Source organism: Rhamphochromis sp. 'chilingali' (genome assembly GCF_963969265.1).
Source record: "Rhamphochromis sp. 'chilingali' genome assembly, chromosome: 17".
In the NCBI taxonomy this organism is placed as follows: domain Eukaryota; kingdom Metazoa; phylum Chordata; class Actinopteri; order Cichliformes; family Cichlidae; genus Rhamphochromis; species Rhamphochromis sp. 'chilingali'.
This window is the reverse complement of record NC_137944.1, coordinates 46,335-57,637: the sequence shown is the minus strand read 5'-3', so window position 1 is coordinate 57,637 and position 11,303 is coordinate 46,335.

Genomic DNA, 11,303 nt, shown 5'->3' with positions numbered 1-11,303 from the left:
TGTATGTATGTTTGTTTGTTTGTTTGTTTGTTTGTTTGTTTTTTGTCCCACCAGGACATGCACACCTCACAAGTTCCCGGCTCTCTCGACTCGGTTGAAGACGGCTTTCTAGAAGAAGGCGAGGGCAGTGAGGCACAGTCCCCCGTCCCTCGACGCCCCTCGCGATGCCCCTCCTTCTTGGACTAACCCTCTTCAGAGGAGCCGTGAGAGCCAGGAACTTGTGAGTTTTGTATGTCCAGTCAGGCATCATTCATACCTGGTCTGTAGGAAGTTCCTGTCAGAAGGAGGTGGCACCGCGAGGGCGTCGAGGGGCGGAAGACGGTGCCTTAGTGCCTCCCTCCTTCTGACATTGTAAAGAGACCCTAACTTTATTACTTTTTTAATAGTAGGATGTATGTATGTATGTATGTATGTTTGTTTGTTTGTTTGTTTGTTTTTTGTCCCACCAGGACATGCACACCTCACAAGTTCCCGGCTCTCTCGACTCGGTTGAAGACGGCTTTCTAGAAGAAGGCGAGGGCAGTGAGGCACAGTCCCCCGTCCCTCGACGCCCCTCGCGATGCCCCTCCTTCTTGGACTAACCCTCTTCAGAGGAGCCGTGAGAGCCAGGAACTTGTGAGTTTTGTATGTCCAGTCAGGCATCATTCATACCTGGTCTGTAGGAAGTTCCTGTCAGAAGGAGGTGGCACCGCGAGGGCGTCGAGGGGCGGAAGGCGGTGCCTTAGTGCCTCCCTCCTTCTGACATTGTAAAGGGACCCTAACTTTATTACTTTTTTAATAGTAGGATGTATGTATGTATGTATGTATGTTTGTTTGTTTGTTTGTTTGTTTGTTTGTTTGTTTGTTTGTTTGTTTGTTTTTTGTCCCACCAGGACATGCACACCTCACAAGTTCCCGGCTCTCTCGACTCGGTTGAAGACGGCTTTCTAGAAGAAGGCGAGGGCAGTGAGGCACAGTCCCCCGTCCCTCGACGCCCCTCGCGATGCCCCTCCTTCTTGGACTAACCCTCTTCAGAGGAGCCGTGAGAGCCAGGAACTTGTGAGTTTTGTATGTCCAGTCAGGCATCATTCATACCTGGTCTGTAGGAAGTTCCTGTCAGAAGGAGGTGGCACCGCGAGGGCGTCGAGGGGCGGAAGGCGGTGCCTTAGTGCCTCCCTCCTTCTGACATTGTAAAGGGACCCTAACTTTATTACTTTTTTAATAGTAGGATGTATGTATGTATGTATGTATGTTTGTTTGTTTGTTTGTTTGTTTGTTTGTTTTTTGTCCCACCAGGACATGCACACCTCACAAGTTCCCGGCTCTCTCGACTCGGTTGAAGACGGCTTTCTAGAAGAAGGCGAGGGCAGTGAGGCACAGTCCCCCGTCCCTCGACGCCCCTCGCGATGCCCCTCCTTCTTGGACTAACCCTCTTCAGAGGAGCCGTGAGAGCCAGGAACTTGTGAGTTTTGTATGTCCAGTCAGGCATCATTCATACCTGGTCTGTAGGAAGTTCCTGTCAGAAGGAGGTGGCACCGCGAGGGCGTCGAGGGGCGGAAGACGGTGCCTTAGTGCCTCCCTCCTTCTGACATTGTAAAGAGACCCTAACTTTATTACTTTTTTAATAGTAGGATGTATGTATGTATGTATGTATGTTTGTTTGTTTGTTTGTTTGTTTGTTTGTTTTTTGTCCCACCAGGACATGCACACCTCACAAGTTCCCGGCTCTCTCGACTCGGTTGAAGACGGCTTTCTAGAAGAAGGCGAGGGCAGTGAGGCACAGTCCCCCGTCCCTCGACGCCCCTCGCGATGCCCCTCCTTCTTGGACTAACCCTCTTCAGAGGAGCCGTGAGAGCCAGGAACTTGTGAGTTTTGTATGTCCAGTCAGGCATCATTCATACCTGGTCTGTAGGAAGTTCCTGTCAGAAGGAGGTGGCACCGTGAGGGCGTCGAGGGGCGGAAGGCGGTGCCTTAGTGCCTCCCTCCTTCTGACATTGTAAAGGGACCCTAACTTTATTACTTTTTTAATAGTAGGATGTATGTATGTATGTATGTATGTATGTATGTATGTTTGTTTGTTTGTTTGTTTGTTTGTTTGTTTGTTTGTTTGTTTGTTTGTTTTTTGTCCCACCAGGACATGCACACCTCACAAGTTCCCGGCTCTCTCGACTCGGTTGAAGACGGCTTTCTAGAAGAAGGCGAGGGCAGTGAGGCACAGTCCCCCGTCCCTCGACGCCCCTCGCGATGCCCCTCCTTCTTGGACTAACCCTCTTCAGAGGAGCCGTGAGAGCCAGGAACTTGTGAGTTTTGTATGTCCAGTCAGGCATCATTCATACCTGGTCTGTAGGAAGTTCCTGTCAGAAGGAGGTGGCACCGCGAGGGCGTCGAGGGGCGGAAGACGGTGCCTTAGTGCCTCCCTCCTTCTGACATTGTAAAGAGACCCTAACTTTATTACTTTTTTAATAGTAGGATGTATGTATGTATGTTTGTTTGTTTGTTTGTTTGTTTGTTTGTTTTTTGTCCCACCAGGACATGCACACCTCACAAGTTCCCGGCTCTCTCGACTCGGTTGAAGACGGCTTTCTAGAAGAAGGCGAGGGCAGTGAGGCACAGTCCCCCGTCCCTCGACGCCCCTCGCGATGCCCCTCCTTCTTGGACTAACCCTCTTCAGAGGAGCCGTGAGAGCCAGGAACTTGTGAGTTTTGTATGTCCAGTCAGGCATCATTCATACCTGGTCTGTAGGAAGTTCCTGTCAGAAGGAGGTGGCACCGCGAGGGCGTCGAGGGGCGGAAGACGGTGCCTTAGTGCCTCCCTCCTTCTGACATTGTAAAGAGACCCTAACTTTATTACTTTTTTAATAGTAGGATGTATGTATGTATGTATGTATGTTTGTTTGTTTGTTTGTTTGTTTGTTTGTTTTTTGTCCCACCAGGACATGCACACCTCACAAGTTCCCGGCTCTCTCGACTCGGTTGAAGACGGCTTTCTAGAAGAAGGCGAGGGCAGTGAGGCACAGTCCCCCGTCCCTCGACGCCCCTCGCGATGCCCCTCCTTCTTGGACTAACCCTCTTCAGAGGAGCCGTGAGAGCCAGGAACTTGTGAGTTTTGTATGTCCAGTCAGGCATCATTCATACCTGGTCTGTAGGAAGTTCCTGTCAGAAGGAGGTGGCACCGCGAGGGCGTCGAGGGGCGGAAGGCGGTGCCTTAGTGCCTCCCTCCTTCTGACATTGTAAAGGGACCCTAACTTTATTACTTTTTTAATAGTAGGATGTATGTATGTATGTATGTATGTATGTTTGTTTGTTTGTTTGTTTGTTTGTTTGTTTGTTTTTTGTCCCACCAGGACATGCACACCTCACAAGTTCCCGGCTCTCTCGACTCGGTTGAAGACGGCTTTCTAGAAGAAGGCGAGGGCAGTGAGGCACAGTCCCCCGTCCCTCGACGCCCCTCGCGATGCCCCTCCTTCTTGGACTAACCCTCTTCAGAGGAGCCGTGAGAGCCAGGAACTTGTGAGTTTTGTATGTCCAGTCAGGCATCATTCATACCTGGTCTGTAGGAAGTTCCTGTCAGAAGGAGGTGGCACCGCGAGGGCGTCGAGGGGCGGAAGGCGGTGCCTTAGTGCCTCCCTCCTTCTGACATTGTAAAGGGACCCTAACTTTATTACTTTTTTAATAGTAGGATGTATGTATGTATGTATGTATGTTTGTTTGTTTGTTTGTTTGTTTGTTTGTTTTTTGTCCCACCAGGACATGCACACCTCACAAGTTCCCGGCTCTCTCGACTCGGTTGAAGACGGCTTTCTAGAAGAAGGCGAGGGCAGTGAGGCACAGTCCCCCGTCCCTCGACGCCCCTCGCGATGCCCCTCCTTCTTGGACTAACCCTCTTCAGAGGAGCCGTGAGAGCCAGGAACTTGTGAGTTTTGTATGTCCAGTCAGGCATCATTCATACCTGGTCTGTAGGAAGTTCCTGTCAGAAGGAGGTGGCACCGCGAGGGCGTCGAGGGGCGGAAGGCGGTGCCTTAGTGCCTCCCTCCTTCTGACATTGTAAAGGGACCCTAACTTTATTACTTTTTTAATAGTAGGATGTATGTATGTATGTATGTATGTATGTATGTATGTATGTATGTATGTTTGTTTGTTTGTTTGTTTGTTTGTTTGTTTGTTTGTTTTTTGTCCCACCAGGACATGCACACCTCACAAGTTCCCGGCTCTCTCGACTCGGTTGAAGACGGCTTTCTAGAAGAAGGCGAGGGCAGTGAGGCACAGTCCCCCGTCCCTCGACGCCCCTCGCGATGCCCCTCCTTCTTGGACTAACCCTCTTCAGAGGAGCCGTGAGAGCCAGGAACTTGTGAGTTTTGTATGTCCAGTCAGGCATCATTCATACCTGGTCTGTAGGAAGTTCCTGTCAGAAGGAGGTGGCACCGCGAGGGCGTCGAGGGGCGGAAGGCGGTGCCTTAGTGCCTCCCTCCTTCTGACATTGTAAAGGGACCCTAACTTTATTACTTTTTTAATAGTAGGATGTATGTATGTATGTATGTATGTTTGTTTGTTTGTTTGTTTGTTTGTTTGTTTTTTGTCCCACCAGGACATGCACACCTCACAAGTTCCCGGCACTCTCGACTCGGTTGAAGACGGCTTTCTAGAAGAAGGCGAGGGCAGTGAGGCACAGTCCCCCGTCCCTCGACGCCCCTCGCGATGCCCCTCCTTCTTGGACTAACCCTCTTCAGAGGAGCCGTGAGAGCCAGGAACTTGTGAGTTTTGTATGTCCAGTCAGGCATCATTCATACCTGGTCTGTAGGAAGTTCCTGTCAGAAGGAGGTGGCACCGCGAGGGCGTCGAGGGGCGGAAGGCGGTGCCTTAGTGCCTCCCTCCTTCTGACATTGTAAAGGGACCCTAACTTTATTACTTTTTTAATAGTAGGATGTATGTATGTATGTATGTATGTATGTATGTATGTATGTATGTATGTATGTTTGTTTGTTTGTTTGTTTGTTTTTTGTCCCACCAGGACATGCACACCTCACAAGTTCCCGGCTCTCTCGACTCGGTTGAAGACGGCTTTCTAGAAGAAGGCGAGGGCAGTGAGGCACAGTCCCCCGTCCCTCGACGCCCCTCGCGATGCCCCTCCTTCTTGGACTAACCCTCTTCAGAGGAGCCGTGAGAGCCAGGAACTTGTGAGTTTTGTATGTCCAGTCAGGCATCATTCATACCTGGTCTGTAGGAAGTTCCTGTCAGAAGGAGGTGGCACCGCGAGGGCGTCGAGGGGCGGAAGGCGGTGCCTTAGTGTCTCCCTCCTTCTGACATTGTAAAGGGACCCTAACTTTATTACTTTTTTAATAGTAGGATGTATGTATGTATGTATGTATGTTTGTTTGTTTGTTTGTTTGTTTGTTTGTTTGTTTGTTTGTTTGTTTTTTGTCCCACCAGGACATGCACACCTCACAAGTTCCCGGCTCTCTCGACTCGGTTGAAGACGGCTTTCTAGAAGAAGGCGAGGGCAGTGAGGCACAGTCCCCCGTCCCTCGACGCCCCTCGCGATGCCCCTCCTTCTTGGACTAACCCTCTTCAGAGGAGCCGTGAGAGCCAGGAACTTGTGAGTTTTGTATGTCCAGTCAGGCATCATTCATACCTGGTCTGTAGGAAGTTCCTGTCAGAAGGAGGTGGCACCGCGAGGGCGTCGAGGGGCGGAAGGCGGTGCCTTAGTGCCTCCCTCCTTCTGACATTGTAAAGGGACCCTAACTTTATTACTTTTTTAATAGTAGGATGTATGTATGTATGTATGTATGTTTGTTTGTTTGTTTGTTTGTTTGTTTGTTTGTTTGTTTGTTTGTTTGTTTTTTGTCCCACCAGGACATGCACACCTCACAAGTTCCCGGCTCTCTCGACTCGGTTGAAGACGGCTTTCTAGAAGAAGGCGAGGGCAGTGAGGCACAGTCCCCCGTCCCTCGACGCCCCTCGCGATGCCCCTCCTTCTTGGACTAACCCTCTTCAGAGGAGCCGTGAGAGCCAGGAACTTGTGAGTTTTGTATGTCCAGTCAGGCATCATTCATACCTGGTCTGTAGGAAGTTCCTGTCAGAAGGAGGTGGCACCGCGAGGGCGTCGAGGGGCGGAAGGCGGTGCCTTAGTGCCTCCCTCCTTCTGACATTGTAAAGGGACCCTAACTTTATTACTTTTTTAATAGTAGGATGTATGTATGTATGTATGTATGTTTGTTTGTTTGTTTGTTTGTTTGTTTGTTTGTTTGTTTGTTTTTTGTCCCACCAGGACATGCACACCTCACAAGTTCCCGGCTCTCTCGACTCGGTTGAAGACGGCTTTCTAGAAGAAGGCAAGGGCAGTGAGGCACAGTCCCCCGTCCCTCGACGCCCCTCGCGATGCCCCTCCTTCTTGGACTAACCCTCTTCAGAGGAGCCGTGAGAGCCAGGAACTTGTGAGTTTTGTATGTCCAGTCAGGCATCATTCATACCTGGTCTGTAGGAAGTTCCTGTCAGAAGGAGGTGGCACCGCGAGGGCGTCGAGGGGCGGAAGACGGTGCCTTAGTGCCTCCCTCCTTCTGACATTGTAAAGAGACCCTAACTTTATTACTTTTTTAATAGTAGGATGTATGTATGTATGTATGTATGTTTGTTTGTTTGTTTGTTTGTTTGTTTGTTTTTTGTCCCACCAGGACATGCACACCTCACAAGTTCCCGGCTCTCTCGACTCGGTTGAAGACGGCTTTCTAGAAGAAGGCGAGGGCAGTGAGGCACAGTCCCCCGTCCCTCGACGCCCCTCGCGATGCCCCTCCTTCTTGGACTAACCCTCTTCAGAGGAGCCGTGAGAGCCAGGAACTTGTGAGTTTTGTATGTCCAGTCAGGCATCATTCATACCTGGTCTGTAGGAAGTTCCTGTCAGAAGGAGGTGGCACCGCGAGGGCGTCGAGGGGCGGAAGACGGTGCCTTAGTGCCTCCCTCCTTCTGACATTGTAAAGAGACCCTAACTTTATTACTTTTTTAATAGTAGGATGTATGTATGTATGTATGTATGTTTGTTTGTTTGTTTGTTTGTTTTTTGTCCCACCAGGACATGCACACCTCACAAGTTCCCGGCTCTCTCGACTCGGTTGAAGACGGCTTTCTAGAAGAAGGCGAGGGCAGTGAGGCACAGTCCCCCGTCCCTCGACGCCCCTCGCGATGCCCCTCCTTCTTGGACTAACCCTCTTCAGAGGAGCCGTGAGAGCCAGGAACTTGTGAGTTTTGTATGTCCAGTCAGGCATCATTCATACCTGGTCTGTAGGAAGTTCCTGTCAGAAGGAGGTGGCACCGCGAGGGCGTCGAGGGGCGGAAGGCGGTGCCTTAGTGCCTCCCTCCTTCTGACATTGTAAAGGGACCCTAACTTTATTACTTTTTTAATAGTAGGATGTATGTATGTATGTATGTATGTTTGTTTGTTTGTTTGTTTGTTTGTTTGTTTGTTTGTTTGTTTGTTTGTTTGTTTTTTGTCCCACCAGGACATGCACACCTCACAAGTTCCCGGCTCTCTCGACTCGGTTGAAGACGGCTTTCTAGAAGAAGGCGAGGGCAGTGAGGCACAGTCCCCCGTCCCTCGACGCCCCTCGCGATGCCCCTCCTTCTTGGACTAACCCTCTTCAGAGGAGCCGTGAGAGCCAGGAACTTGTGAGTTTTGTATGTCCAGTCAGGCATCATTCATACCTGGTCTGTAGGAAGTTCCTGTCAGAAGGAGGTGGCACCGCGAGGGCGTCGAGGGGCGGAAGGCGGTGCCTTAGTGCCTCCCTCCTTCTGACATTGTAAAGGGACCCTAACTTTATTACTTTTTTAATAGTAGGATGTATGTATGTATGTATGTATGTTTGTTTGTTTGTTTGTTTGTTTGTTTGTTTTTTGTCCCACCAGGACATGCACACCTCACAAGTTCCCGGCTCTCTCGACTCGGTTGAAGACGGCTTTCTAGAAGAAGGCGAGGGCAGTGAGGCACAGTCCCCCGTCCCTCGACGCCCCTCGCGATGCCCCTCCTTCTTGGACTAACCCTCTTCAGAGGAGCCGTGAGAGCCAGGAACTTGTGAGTTTTGTATGTCCAGTCAGGCATCATTCATACCTGGTCTGTAGGAAGTTCCTGTCAGAAGGAGGTGGCACCGCGAGGGCGTCGAGGGGCGGAAGACGGTGCCTTAGTGCCTCCCTCCTTCTGACATTGTAAAGAGACCCTAACTTTATTACTTTTTTAATAGTAGGATGTATGTATGTATGTATGTATGTTTGTTTGTTTGTTTGTTTGTTTGTTTGTTTTTTGTCCCACCAGGACATGCACACCTCACAAGTTCCCGGCTCTCTCGACTCGGTTGAAGACGGCTTTCTAGAAGAAGGCGAGGGCAGTGAGGCACAGTCCCCCGTCCCTCGACGCCCCTCGCGATGCCCCTCCTTCTTGGACTAACCCTCTTCAGAGGAGCCGTGAGAGCCAGGAACTTGTGAGTTTTGTATGTCCAGTCAGGCATCATTCATACCTGGTCTGTAGGAAGTTCCTGTCAGAAGGAGGTGGCACCGTGAGGGCGTCGAGGGGCGGAAGGCGGTGCCTTAGTGCCTCCCTCCTTCTGACATTGTAAAGGGACCCTAACTTTATTACTTTTTTAATAGTAGGATGTATGTATGTATGTATGTATGTATGTATGTTTGTTTGTTTGTTTGTTTGTTTGTTTGTTTGTTTGTTTGTTTGTTTGTTTGTTTGTTTTTGTCCCACCAGGACATGCACACCTCACAAGTTCCCGGCTCTCTCGACTCGGTTGAAGACGGCTTTCTAGAAGAAGGCGAGGGCAGTGAGGCACAGTCCCCCGTCCCTCGACGCCCCTCGCGATGCCCCTCCTTCTTGGACTAACCCTCTTCAGAGGAGCCGTGAGAGCCAGGAACTTGTGAGTTTTGTATGTCCAGTCAGGCATCATTCATACCTGGTCTGTAGGAAGTTCCTGTCAGAAGGAGGTGGCACCGCGAGGGCGTCGAGGGGCGGAAGACGGTGCCTTAGTGCCTCCCTCCTTCTGACATTGTAAAGAGACCCTAACTTTATTACTTTTTTAATAGTAGGATGTATGTATGTATGTTTGTTTGTTTGTTTGTTTGTTTGTTTGTTTTTTGTCCCACCAGGACATGCACACCTCACAAGTTCCCGGCTCTCTCGACTCGGTTGAAGACGGCTTTCTAGAAGAAGGCGAGGGCAGTGAGGCACAGTCCCCCGTCCCTCGACGCCCCTCGCGATGCCCCTCCTTCTTGGACTAACCCTCTTCAGAGGAGCCGTGAGAGCCAGGAACTTGTGAGTTTTGTATGTCCAGTCAGGCATCATTCATACCTGGTCTGTAGGAAGTTCCTGTCAGAAGGAGGTGGCACCGCGAGGGCGTCGAGGGGCGGAAGACGGTGCCTTAGTGCCTCCCTCCTTCTGACATTGTAAAGAGACCCTAACTTTATTACTTTTTTAATAGTAGGATGTATGTATGTATGTATGTATGTTTGTTTGTTTGTTTGTTTGTTTGTTTGTTTTTTGTCCCACCAGGACATGCACACCTCACAAGTTCCCGGCTCTCTCGACTCGGTTGAAGACGGCTTTCTAGAAGAAGGCGAGGGCAGTGAGGCACAGTCCCCCGTCCCTCGACGCCCCTCGCGATGCCCCTCCTTCTTGGACTAACCCTCTTCAGAGGAGCCGTGAGAGCCAGGAACTTGTGAGTTTTGTATGTCCAGTCAGGCATCATTCATACCTGGTCTGTAGGAAGTTCCTGTCAGAAGGAGGTGGCACCGCGAGGGCGTCGAGGGGCGGAAGGCGGTGCCTTAGTGCCTCCCTCCTTCTGACATTGTAAAGGGACCCTAACTTTATTACTTTTTTAATAGTAGGATGTATGTATGTATGTATGTATGTATGTTTGTTTGTTTGTTTGTTTGTTTGTTTGTTTGTTTTTTGTCCCACCAGGACATGCACACCTCACAAGTTCCCGGCTCTCTCGACTCGGTTGAAGACGGCTTTCTAGAAGAAGGCGAGGGCAGTGAGGCACAGTCCCCCGTCCCTCGACGCCACTCGCGATGCCCCTCCTTCTTGGACTAACCCTCTTCAGAGGAGCCGTGAGAGCCAGGAACTTGTGAGTTTTGTATGTCCAGTCAGGCATCATTCATACCTGGTCTGTAGGAAGTTCCTGTCAGAAGGAGGTGGCACCGCGAGGGCGTCGAGGGGCGGAAGGCGGTGCCTTAGTGCCTCCCTCCTTCTGACATTGTAAAGGGACCCTAACTTTATTACTTTTTTAATAGTAGGATGTATGTATGTATGTATGTATGTTTGTTTGTTTGTTTGTTTGTTTGTTTGTTTTTTGTCCCACCAGGACATGCACACCTCACAAGTTCCCGGCTCTCTCGACTCGGTTGAAGACGGCTTTCTAGAAGAAGGCGAGGGCAGTGAGGCACAGTCCCCCGTCCCTCGACGCCCCTCGCGATGCCCCTCCTTCTTGGACTAACCCTCTTCAGAGGAGCCGTGAGAGCCAGGAACTTGTGAGTTTTGTATGTCCAGTCAGGCATCATTCATACCTGGTCTGTAGGAAGTTCCTGTCAGAAGGAGGTGGCACCGCGAGGGCGTCGAGGGGCGGAAGGCGGTGCCTTAGTGCCTCCCTCCTTCTGACATTGTAAAGGGACCCTAACTTTATTACTTTTTTAATAGTAGGATGTATGTATGTATGTATGTATGTATGTATGTATGTATGTATGTATGTTTGTTTGTTTGTTTGTTTGTTTGTTTGTTTGTTTGTTTTTTGTCCCACCAGGACATGCACACCTCACAAGTTCCCGGCTCTCTCGACTCGGTTGAAGACGGCTTTCTAGAAGAAGGCGAGGGCAGTGAGGCACAGTCCCCCGTCCCTCGACGCCCCTCGCGATGCCCCTCCTTCTTGGACTAACCCTCTTCAGAGGAGCCGTGAGAGCCAGGAACTTGTGAGTTTTGTATGTCCAGTCAGGCATCATTCATACCTGGTCTGTAGGAAGTTCCTGTCAGAAGGAGGTGGCACCGCGAGGGCGTCGAGGGGCGGAAGGCGGTGCCTTAGTGCCTCCCTCCTTCTGACATTGTAAAGGGACCCTAACTTTATTACTTTTTTAATAGTAGGATGTATGTATGTATGTATGTATGTTTGTTTGTTTGTTTGTTTGTTTGTTTGTTTTTTGTCCCACCAGGACATGCACACCTCACAAGTTCCCGGCACTCTCGACTCGGTTGAAGACGGCTTTCTAGAAGAAGGCGAGGGCAGTGAGGCACAGTCCCCCGTCCCTCGACGCCCCTCGCGATGCCCCTCCTTCTTGGACTAACCCTCTTCA